Raw genomic sequence first — 11,609 nt, forward strand, 5'->3', positions numbered from 1 at the left:
GAGATAGTTCATTCATTTGTACCAAGGCATTGTTCTAATCTCCTGACTACATTATATTCAATACTGGGAGCAAGAGAGAAAATTCATACATGTACAGTAACATAATAGCCCTTTAATTCATCCTGATTGAAATGTATACATAATTAGTCATTATAGATACAATTTCCCTTAACACAATCAGAGGAATGAGCGCTCGCTGACAATTTACTGCCTTGTCAGTGTGCAATTAGAAAGCAGTTTGTGGAGGCCTCTCAACCTGCAACTGTGTGTAATAGATGGAGAAGACAGCACGTTGGGAAGATTATATATGGGCACGAACAGCGTCACTGCTTAGGGAGTATGGAGTACATGTATGTAAATGTACTGTAAAGGTTGTTGATTGAAGGGATAGCATAGCACAATGCAAAGTGTTATGACTGCGTTGCTGTGTGCGTGTGGTCCTTGATGAATAGGTTAGGTTCCCATTGCAATTTCAAAAAGGGTAGGTTATTGGCTTTGTTCAGATAGATGACTGACATCTTCTCCAGATAATCTAGATGGTTAGTGGGTAAAGTGAAGGGCACTTATTTTGGTAATGAGTAGGAATTAAAAATGCATTGGGACTTATCGGAAGAAAGAAAATAAATAAGACATGTTTTATTGTCACATACACAGGATAGGTGCAGTGGAATGTGTACAGGGTCAGCCATGGTAGCACGGTGCCCCTGGAGCAAATGAGGGTAGATGTTCCACCTTGTCGGCTCGGGTACTCGAACCAGCCACCTTTCCATTACTGGCCCAACGGTCTAACAGCGAGGCTACCTGCCGCTAGGCTACCTCCCCTCCCCCTAACACTCTGGGCTGTTTACACAAGTGAAAAGGTGACAGGTATCATTTTTTTTGTGTTTCGAAAGCCAATTAGTCTTTCAGCGCTAAGGGTTCCAGAGCTTTCTGGTTTAATCCAGCCAGCCTAGGGAGAAACAGATCCTCCTCTGCCTGACCTGGAGGGAGCCAGAGTGGAGTGTAGAGGTAGAGAGGTGGAGGGTAGCAGGGGGTGCTGGAGGGAATTGTGGTATGGCGGTTAAGCGGTACATCTCGTGCAAGCCCTCTGCGTGAGTACGGTGTTTGGCTCCTCTTTCGTGTTTAGACAGAAAGAAAAAGGGGGGAAGGGGTGGAACCACTTCCAAGAAGGCAGCAGCACTGTACTGTAGGTGAGCCTGCTGCAGAGTGCAGAGAGAGGGGGAGATCAGAGTTACGATTGAGCCTCTCCAGAGAGGAAAAAATCCTCACTGTTGAATGGGGGCAGCGTCATAACATGGTGAGCGATAACAGACAGCTAAAGCGTTTAGAATGGGGATCAATCCTTCCCCTCTCTTTATTCTTCTATAGGCCTTGGGTGGTGGTGGTGTTGTGGCCCTTGTGGAGGGAGGGCTAGAGTGTGAAGGGCCAGACCAGAGAGAGATAGATCTGTGTAAGCTGTTACTGACAGACACTGGCTACATTAACAGCTGGGTTATGAGATCTAACAAGCCCACACCATGGTCGAGGGAGGGATCAGATAAACATCTCATTGCAGATCCACCCCACACACCAACCAATAACGTCAAACTAGGTAGGCTTGGAGCGGAGGCTAGATAAAGCCCAACTCTGCTGGATGTGTTTCATGAGTTTGAGAGGAATTCTGTCAGTCTTACAAAATGTTATATTGTCAAATACAGTATATCTCTGACATGATAAGCAAGTCCAACATATCATATCCGAGCAATAACGTAATATGTTATTCATAAACACATTCTCAGTGCACACCTGACACAGGTAACGAAGAATAGTAGGCATTGGATTATCCTTAAACATTGTTGATTAAAAACTTGATAGACAGTTATGTCAGATACAGTTGCTACCTCAGTTTCACAAGATACACTAGGTTCACTGTCACCTGTGGATAACCTTACTTCACTCCCTCCCAACTTTAATTGACAGTCTTGATACATTTTTTGTTGCCATCTGTTTGGCAGGCTGTGTACCCAAGCCCTGAGGAGAGGTAGAGAGGAGACCACAAAACCAAAATAGAAACAAGTTGAACGTAAACAGGCCAGGACCTGCTCTTCGTCTGGCTTTGACTGCTATTTATGGTCTCATGGCATAGTGGCAGATATGTAATTATTTGTGTGTGAATTCGAACAGTTATTTTGACCATGAGAAGTTGACCGAAGCACTCTTAAGGTTATGGTACAACAGTTTCCATTGCACAAAAGCAGCAGACAGTTATCAGAAAGTTGTGAGAATGGGGGCAGTCAGGCTTTGCAATCGACACTTAATTTATCACTTGATAACATATCAACATTTTCATTGGATTTTCCCTTGCCCTCTTGTACAATTTACATTTTAATCTCTAAAGCTTCTCCTTTTTTTCCCAGTACGGTGAACCTCTCAAGCTATAGCCTCTGGCAGGACAGAGTCAAGAATCAAACGTGGACTTTTTCACAAGCGTTGGTTGGTTGTTGCTTGTTTTCATGTTACTGGTCAGATGCCGTTGATGCCAGTTTGTCGACAGTTGCAGAGAACAGTGTTGAGTGTGCAGTTGACCTGTGGATAACCCCTAATTATAGCTGAACAATTGACTCTTATTTCCTGCTCCAATGGTGATAACCTATACAATGCCAATTATATTCAAACTGACGGACAGCGGAATCAAATGCAAATTGGTACCGGTGTCGATACAGACAGATGCTTGTCAAGACGACCTATAGGAACATCGATGGTGCTGTAGATGAGGGGAATGTAGCCCACATTGTCTTCAGTTAGTACTCAATACAAAGTATTTGACACCAACTAGTCTGTTATGAACATTTGCATATTATTCACTATAAAGAACTGGGAGCCCTGCCACAGACAGTAGCGACTAGGTCAACTGTGTCAACTGTCAATCACTGAAGTGTTTCACTGTGTAGTGTTGTGAATTCAAGGCAAGAGAAAGTCATCCGTTTTCACACCACACATCTTCCTTCCTCCAAGTGCTACACAATCAGATGAACCTCTTCACCTTTGTTTGTGTAACCAGACTAACCTCATGCTGTCTCCAATGTCTGGAAGGCAACCAAGGAATGTCAGGCTTTTAATCTCTTCTCTGATAGTTACCCCGAACTACATTTACTTATAGTTCTGTTAGTGTACATCTGGGGTGTATTTGATGTCATGAACACTGGCAGTTCACCCACACTGACTGTCTATGGTTATGGAATGATCCATTATCTGAGAAGTTGACGGTAGCGTGAGGCCATGGTCTGATGCTCTGTGCCCAATACAGAATCACTGTGTGGGATCTGAAAGATGGCTTGGGATAGCCCATTTTCTGTCATCTGATTTGATTTTGAATACTTACAGTGCATGTCGTTGACACTCACAGCATAACATCCATACTGTATCTATCATGTAAAGAGCTGAAAGATGCACGGTGATCTTTATTAATCATTTATTGTGTCCAATAGTGATGTACGATTTAACACGTAGGGCCGGTTTCCTAGACACAGATAAAGCCCTTGACTCAAAATAATCATCAGCTTAATGGAGATTCTCCAGTGAAAGTCCTATTTAGTCCAGGACAAGTTAATCTCTGTCTGGGAAACCAGCCCCTATAGATGGACTGGCTGAAAACACACCTTCTTCTCAACTTCAACTGACACACCACCTCTGTCTCCATTAGTGTGGCTGTGATTTATATTATGTCTGTGCAAACAAAGGTCCTGACCCCGACACATCGCGTGTATTCACCTGAGAAAAGGACTATTTACAGTGAGGCTGTTAAAAAGTATTTGAAAGGTGTTAGCAAGGCTTAGCCTGCCTCAGCGGTGCTCAACTTGTTTGGCCTGTAAAAGCCATTCTGCTCCAGGCCTCTTTCCTCCGTGCAGACGAAGAGAGGGAAAGAGAGAGAAAAAACAGCCCTGTGATGGGATCCCCCTTCAGGTGAAGTGCTTTGCTTAGATAATATCACCGTTCCTACATCTACAGAACCTGTTTGGGTTATTTTCAAATAAGAGAAAAGGAGAGGGGGTGAGGAACAGGGAGAGGGGGGGTGAGGAGCAGGGAGGGGGAGGGAAAACTGAGCGCGTCAACAACAAAGGAGACCTGCGTGCAAACAGAAGGAGGAACTCCCTTTAGGTGAGTGCCTGGAAACATGGGCTTTGCACGAAACCCTTTATACAGGTTGACTGGAGAGCACACCTTTTTTTGGAGGACAGGCAGTTGTCATTTTATAAGTCTGATTTTAATCTCAGTAGTTTCACTGAGAATCATAATGATTATGATAATGATTTTAATGACTTCAAGTGTTTGTTTGGTTGCTATACAGTAGTAGTTGAGGTTGTTGTCATTGGTAAGCACTTTGTCCTTTGAACTTGGTTGATCAGACTGTCACTAAGAATTGTTGCTTATTTTTTTATTTAACCGTTATTTAAGTAGGCAAGTCAGTTAAGAACAAATTCTTATTTACAATGACGGCCTACCCCGGCCAAACCCGGACGACGCTGGTCCAATTGTGCACCGCCCTGTGACTCCCAATCACGGCCGGTTGTGATCCAGAAACACCACCAGAATGATTAGATCACAAATCTTCGATTCTATGACCACTATTTTGCATTGTGTCTTTGTCTTGTGTTCGTATGTGTTTATGTTTCATTGTATGTATGTAAATGAGTTAGTGGCCATTTAATGAATGACTCTTTTGATCTATAACAGAAATCAAAGTTCGGCCTGTTACTGGTGGTGTGGTCTTTGCAGGCACCATAAACAGGTCTCCCAGGTGGTCTGGGTGTGTGTGTGTGTCTGTATATAATGTGAGAGGGTGTGAGGAGGCAGTCTGTGTGCGGGGGACAGCCAGGCTCTTATTGATGGTGGTGCGCTCAGTGGAGCCAAATCCAAACTGACAGCTGAGTTTAATGATATTTATTTCCAGGCCACGCACTCCCAGACCTGTTCTGGATCTGGAGCTGTGCTAGGGGCCAGAGCTCAGTACAATGTGCCTGCGGCGTCTAGTCTTGTGTATGTTTGCCTCTGTGTCTGTGTTGGGGCTAATGTTTATGCCATGTGTGATTTGTGTGTGTATGTGGTTGTGTATGTTTGAATGTTTGTGCGCGTGTTCTCGTTTGAAGCTTGCATGTGTGTATGTCCGTGTGTGTGTATGTGCATTTGTGTGCTTTTTTGATATGTGCATGTGTGTGTGTATCTGCACGTCTCTAGGTGTGTGTACAGTACGTGCATCCGTGTGTCTCCGTTGGTACAGTATGTTTACCCTCACCTCTATGTTTCTGTACGCTGTACAAGAGCGTGAATCAATTCACTACATGAATGTACCCAGACTGTCCTCAACATAAACTATCCTGCTAAATTATCCTGCTATTTACTCTCTGTTCTACACCCTGTCCATCTTCTATCCCTGGGCCAGGCCTTCCAGCAGAGCTCTCTTTGACACCGCTCTGTTCAAGATCTCCACAGTTAACCTAGACATAACACATCCTCCTAATCCACCACCACCACCCTGCCATGCTTCATTGCATTGGAACCACACTGACTGAAGCAGCGTTGGTTGAGTGCAATATTCTTCGTTCCTGGTCCTGGGAACCCACAGGGTGTTCAGGGTTTTGTTCCATCCCACTACTAACACACCCAAACAGAATCCTGTGCAGCCTGTGGGTCCCCAGGTGTTTAGAGTATCACTGTCATCTTTGTCACTTTCATTCAAGGAAATTATGTCAGAGCTACAGTCACAGTAAACCATTGGTACACAATAGCCTCACCTATTATCTTGTTTATCATTTTACCTATACAGGACATTATGCTTTATGGTGAGTTATAGGGTATACGTTTACAAAGCAGTCAATGATGGGAGAGTATCACACATTGGTATCACACAGCAATTAAGTTACATCAGAGGTCATGTAATGTCACTATTATAATTGCCGACTTCATGGATGAATGTGTGTAGGTGTAGTCCAGCATAGGCCCTTTCAGCACTGATGTGATGCAAAACGTCTTTCAGCCTCATTAAACAGGCTTTTCCTTCCTCACAACCCACACCACTCATTGTTTCCATTGGTGGATTTGAATATCTCATTGACTAGATCATTAGACCTCCATATTCAGACTGGGATGAGTCTCTATTGTTTGTGTGGTTAAATCTGCTACTGGCTATTTCATTGAGCTACACTAGTAGCTAATGGAACTAGCATCTAATTGTAGAAACTAAGGCTAGTCTACTCTACCCACAAACTTATATCATTAAACAATATTGTAACCAGGGGTTGGAACCCAAATTATTTTCCAATCGTTTCGGTCTGAACAGTACCATCATTTTTTGGGATCTGTTCCGCTGTTCTGACCAGAAAAATAAAGTTCTGAAGTGGTTCAAACCCAGAAAAGGTAATGGTTAATTCCTTTCTGTTCCTTTTTTAAATCACTGAAATCGTTTTTTGTGGTTGTTTTGCTATGAAGAGGGGAGGCGGGCAAGCTATAGTTATTTACATGCATGGGACAGACAAGTGTAGTGTGTAAAATGAGAGAGTGGGTGGAGGAGGAGCTTGGCTTGAAGTACTTGGCATCGTGTTCTGACATGCATAATCTGAATTAGGCCCAAAGAATTATACTTACGGAGGAGCGGCTTCTATGAAGGAACTAACTTAGAATGTCTTTGAAATTCAGAGAGTTGGCTTAACGTTGGACCAGAGCTAGCTAGCTAGCTAACAAACTTGTGTGTGCAGAGCGGCATCAGAATAAAAAAAAAGAGTCTTATTTATTTGTAGTAAATAAAACCAACGTGAAACGTGATAACTACAGTATCATTGAAAAAGTGAATCCATTAATCCATTATTCTCTAATAAATCATTTCTGAGTCATGCTTGTAATGTCAGTAGGCTACAGTAAGCTGCGCATTATGCCCTAAAAATATTCTACCATGCCCAGAAATCTGCTCCTTTTATTCTTTGTCCTCAACGCTCTAGGCGACCAGTTTTGATAGCCTTTAGCCGCACCCTCATACTACTCCTCCTTTGTTCCGTGGGTGATGTGGAGGTAAACCCATGCCCTGCATGTCCCCAGGCACCCTCATTTGTTGACTTCTGTAATCGAAAAAGCCTTGGTTTCATGCATGTCAACATCAGAAGCCTCCTCCCTAAGTTTGTTTTACTCACTGCTTTAGCACACTCTGCCAACTCTGATGTCCTTGCCGTGTCTGAATCCTGGCTTAGGAAGGCCACCAAAAATTCTGAGATTTCCATACCCAACTATAACATTTTCCGTCACGATAGAAGAGGGAGGAGTTGCAGTCTACTGCAGAGATAGCCTGCAAAGTAATGTCATACTTTCCAGGTCCCTACCCAAACAGTTCGAACTACTAATTTTAAAAATTACTCTCTCCAGAAATGTCTCTCACTGTTGCCGCCTGCTACCGACCCCCCTCAGCTCCCAGCTCTGCCCTGGACACCATTTGTGAATTGATCACCCCCCATCTAGCTTCAGAGTTTGTTCTGTTAGGTGACCTAAACTGGGATATGCTTAACACCCCGGCAGTCCTACAATCTAAGCTAGATGCCCTCAATCTCACACAAATCATCAAGGAACCCACCAGGTACAACCCTACATCTGTAAACAAGGGTACCCTCATAGACGTTATCCTGCCAACTGGCCCTCCAAATACACCTCCACTGTCTTCAATCAGGATGTCAGCGATCAGCGATCACTGCCTCATTGCCTGTATCCGCTATGGGTCCCGCAGTCGAACGACCACCCCTCATTACTGTCAAACGCTCCCTAAAACACTCCTGCGAGCAGGCCTTTTTAATCGACCTGGTCCGGGTATCCTGGAAGGATATTGACCTCATCCCGTCAGTTGAGGATGCCATTCTTTAAAAGTAACTTCCTCACCATCTTAGATAAGCATGCTCCGTTCAAAAAATGCAGAGCTAAGAACAGATATAGCCCTTGGTTCACTCCAGACCTGACTGCCCTCGACCAGCACAAAAACATCCTGTGGCAGACTGCAATAGCATAGAATATTCCCCGCGATATGCAACTGTTCAGGGAAGTCAGGAACCAATACACGCAGTCAGTCAGGAAAGCAAAGGCCAGCTTTTTCAAGCAGAAATTTGCATCCTGTAGCTCCAACTCCAAAAATTTCTGGGACACTGTAAAGTCCATAAAGAACAAGAGCACCTCCTCCCAGCTGCCCACTGCACTGAGGCTAGGTAACACAGTCACCACCGATAAATCCATGATAATCGAAAACTTCAACAAGCATTTCTCAACGGCTGGCCATGCCTTCCTCCTGGCTACTCCAACCTCGGCCAACAGCTCCGCCCCCCCCCCAGCTTCTCCTTTACCCAAATCCAGATAGCAGATGTTCTGAAAGAGCTGCAAAACCTGGATCCGTACAAATCAGCTTGACAATCTGGACCCTCTATTTCTGAAACTATCCGCCGCCATTGTCGCAACCCCTATTACCAGCCTGTTCAACCTCTCTTTCATAACGTCTGAGATCCCCAATGATTGGAAAGCTGCCGCAGTTATCACCCTCTTCAAAGGGGGAGACACCCTGGACCCAAACTGTTACAGACCTATATTCATCCTGTCCTGCCTATCTAAGGTCTTCGAAAGCCAAATTAACAAACAGATCACTGACCATCTCGAATCCCACCGTACCTTCTCCGCTGTGCAATCTGGTTTCCGAGCCGGTCACGGGTGCACCTCAGCCACGCTCAAGGTACTAAACGATATCATAACCGCCATCAATAAAAGACAGTACTGTGCAGCCATCTTCATCGACCTGGCCAAGGCTTTTGACTCTGTCAATAACCATATTCCTATCGGCAGACTCAGTAGCCTCGGTTTTTCTAATGACTGCCTTGCCTGGTTCACCAACTACTTTGCAGAGTTAGTTCAGTGTGTCAAATCGGAGAGCATGTTGTCCGGTCCTCTGGCAGTCTCCATGGGGGTGCCACAGGGTTCAATTCTCGAGCCGACTCTTTTCACTGTATATATCAATGATGTTGCTCTTGCTGCGGGCGATTCCTTGATCCACCTCTACGCAGACGACACCATTCTGTATACTTCTGGCCCTCCCTTGGACACTGTGCTATCTAACCTCCAAACGAGCTTCAATGCCATACAACACTCCTTCCGTGGCCTCCAACTGCTCTTAAACGCTGGTAAAACCAAATGCATGCTTTTCAACCATTCGCTGCCTGCACCCGCACGCCCGACTAGCATCACCACCCTGGATGGTTCCGACCTAGAATGTGTGGACATCTATAAGTACCTAGGTGTCTGGCTAGACTGTAAACACTCATTTCAGGCTAATATCAAACATCTCCAATCTAAAATCAAATCTAGAGTCGGCTTTCTATTTCGCAACAAAGCCTCCTTCACTCTCGCCGTCAAACTTACCCTAGTAAAACTGACTATCCTACCGTCCCTCGACTTCGGGGATGTCATCTACTAAATAGCTTCCAATACTCTACTCAGCAAACTGGATGCAGTTTATCACAGTGCCATTCGTTTTGTTACTAAAGCACCTTATAGCACCCACCACTGCGACCTGTATGCTCTAGTCGGCTGGCCCTCGCTACATATTCGTCGCCAGACCCACTGGCTCCAGTACATCTACAAGTCCATGCTAGGTAAAACTCTGCCTTATCTCAGTTCACTTGTCACGATGGCAACACCCACCCGTAGTACGCGCTCCAGCAGGTGTATCTCACTGATCATCCCTAAAGCCAACACCTCATTTGGCCGCCTTTCCTTCCAGTTCTCTGCTGCCTGTGACTGGAACAAATTGCAAAAATCGCTGAAGTTGGAGACTTTTATCTCCCTCACCAACTTTAAACTTCTGCTATCTGAGCAGCTAACCGATCGCTGCAGCTGTACATTGTCCATCTGTAAATAGCCCACCCAATTTACCTACCTCATCCCCATACTGTTTTTATTTATTTACTTTTGTGCTCTTTTGCACACCAGTATCTCTACCTGCACATGACCATCTGATCATTTATCACTCCAGTGTTAATCTGCTAAATTGTAATTATTCGCCGACTGTGTTATTGACTTGTTCATTGTTTCCTCCATGTGTAACTCTGTGTTGTTGTCTACAACTATTATTATTGGACCATGCTGGTCATTTATGAACATTTGAACATCTTGGCCATGTTCTGTTATAATCTCCACCCGGCACAGCCAGAAGAGGACTGGCCACCCCACATAGCCTGGTTCCTCTCTAGGTTTCTTCCTAGGTTTTGGCCTTTCTAGGGAGTTTTTCCTAGCCACCGTGCTTCTACACCTGCATTGCTTGCTGTTTGGGGTTTTAGACTGGGTTTCTGTACAGCACTTTGAGATATCAGCTGATGTACGAAGGGCTATATAAATACATTTGAATTTGAAATACACTGGCAAAGATTTTCAGCTGGCAGGCAGACACAGGAATAGGCGATTTGTTGCATTTTTATGTGTGACTGGAACTTAAAAATAACATTGTTAACCAGTTCCCGTGCTTTTAAAAGAACAGTTCTGTTCTGGAACAGTATAGATCACTTCAGTTCCTGGTTCTGATTCTGTTCCTCAAAACATTTCATAATTTTCCGGTTTCCGGTTCTGTTCCCCGAACCGGTTCCAATCCCCTGATTCTAACACACAGTTTATTCTCAGAAGTCACCATCTCAGTCTGTTCATGTGACATTCCAATTATAGATACTTGTCAACAATCATCAGCAACTTCAATCTGCAGTCTTACAATATTTATGAACAAAACTTATTATGGATACTCTTCACTATGAGTGACATGGAAGATGTCGATGAGAACTACACCCACCCGTACTACTTACCACATCTTTGTTTCCCTGTAGTAGACTCAAAAAGACTCTGGGTTGATCTATTTGTGAACAGTATACAGTGTGTGTGTGTGTGTGTGTGTGTGTGTGTGTAGCTAGCTAGCTAGCTAACTTCCTGGAGAATTTAATCAGGGTAGGTCACAGTCATAGAAAGGCAGACGTTGGTGTTTTTATGAATACCTGTAGAGAAGATGACATGTAAAGTCGACTAAAACTACACCTAGTATGCAGAGCATGCAGAAGCTTGAAATACAATGTGTTGTTTTGTACTCTTACATGTCAGTGTATGCGTGTGTAGGTTTAGAATTGTTTGTGAATAGAACACAATTTTTCAGTCTGGGTGTGTTTGCGTCGCTTCACACCTGAGCAATGTTTCTGTGGCTGTTTTTGGTTGTCTAAAAATAACTGTACATTTTATTGTTAGTTGCTGAAAGAATCCTCCCTCCCTACTCTCTAACCCCCTAATACTGATATATGATTTACTGTACTGTATGTTGGGCGGTTACCATTGTCAGGTTACAAACATCATCACGAACGTCAGTGAAAGGAATGCCACCACACAGCAATGTGATGCAGACTCTGCCTCCATGCCTCAACCTGGGCCTCCTCTTTGGTTGTCTTGGTCATGGACTGTGGTAATATGATATTATGGAAACAATACAAAGCCATAACTCATGTAAAGTATTATATCTAACTACCACTGGTACTCTTCTCTATTGTGAAAAGATACCTGCAAGCCTGCAAGCTGCTTGTTCTGAATAG

This window comes from Oncorhynchus masou, chromosome 3, assembly GCF_036934945.1.
Source record: "Oncorhynchus masou masou isolate Uvic2021 chromosome 3, UVic_Omas_1.1, whole genome shotgun sequence".
NCBI classification, from domain to species: Eukaryota; Metazoa; Chordata; class Actinopteri; order Salmoniformes; family Salmonidae; genus Oncorhynchus; species Oncorhynchus masou.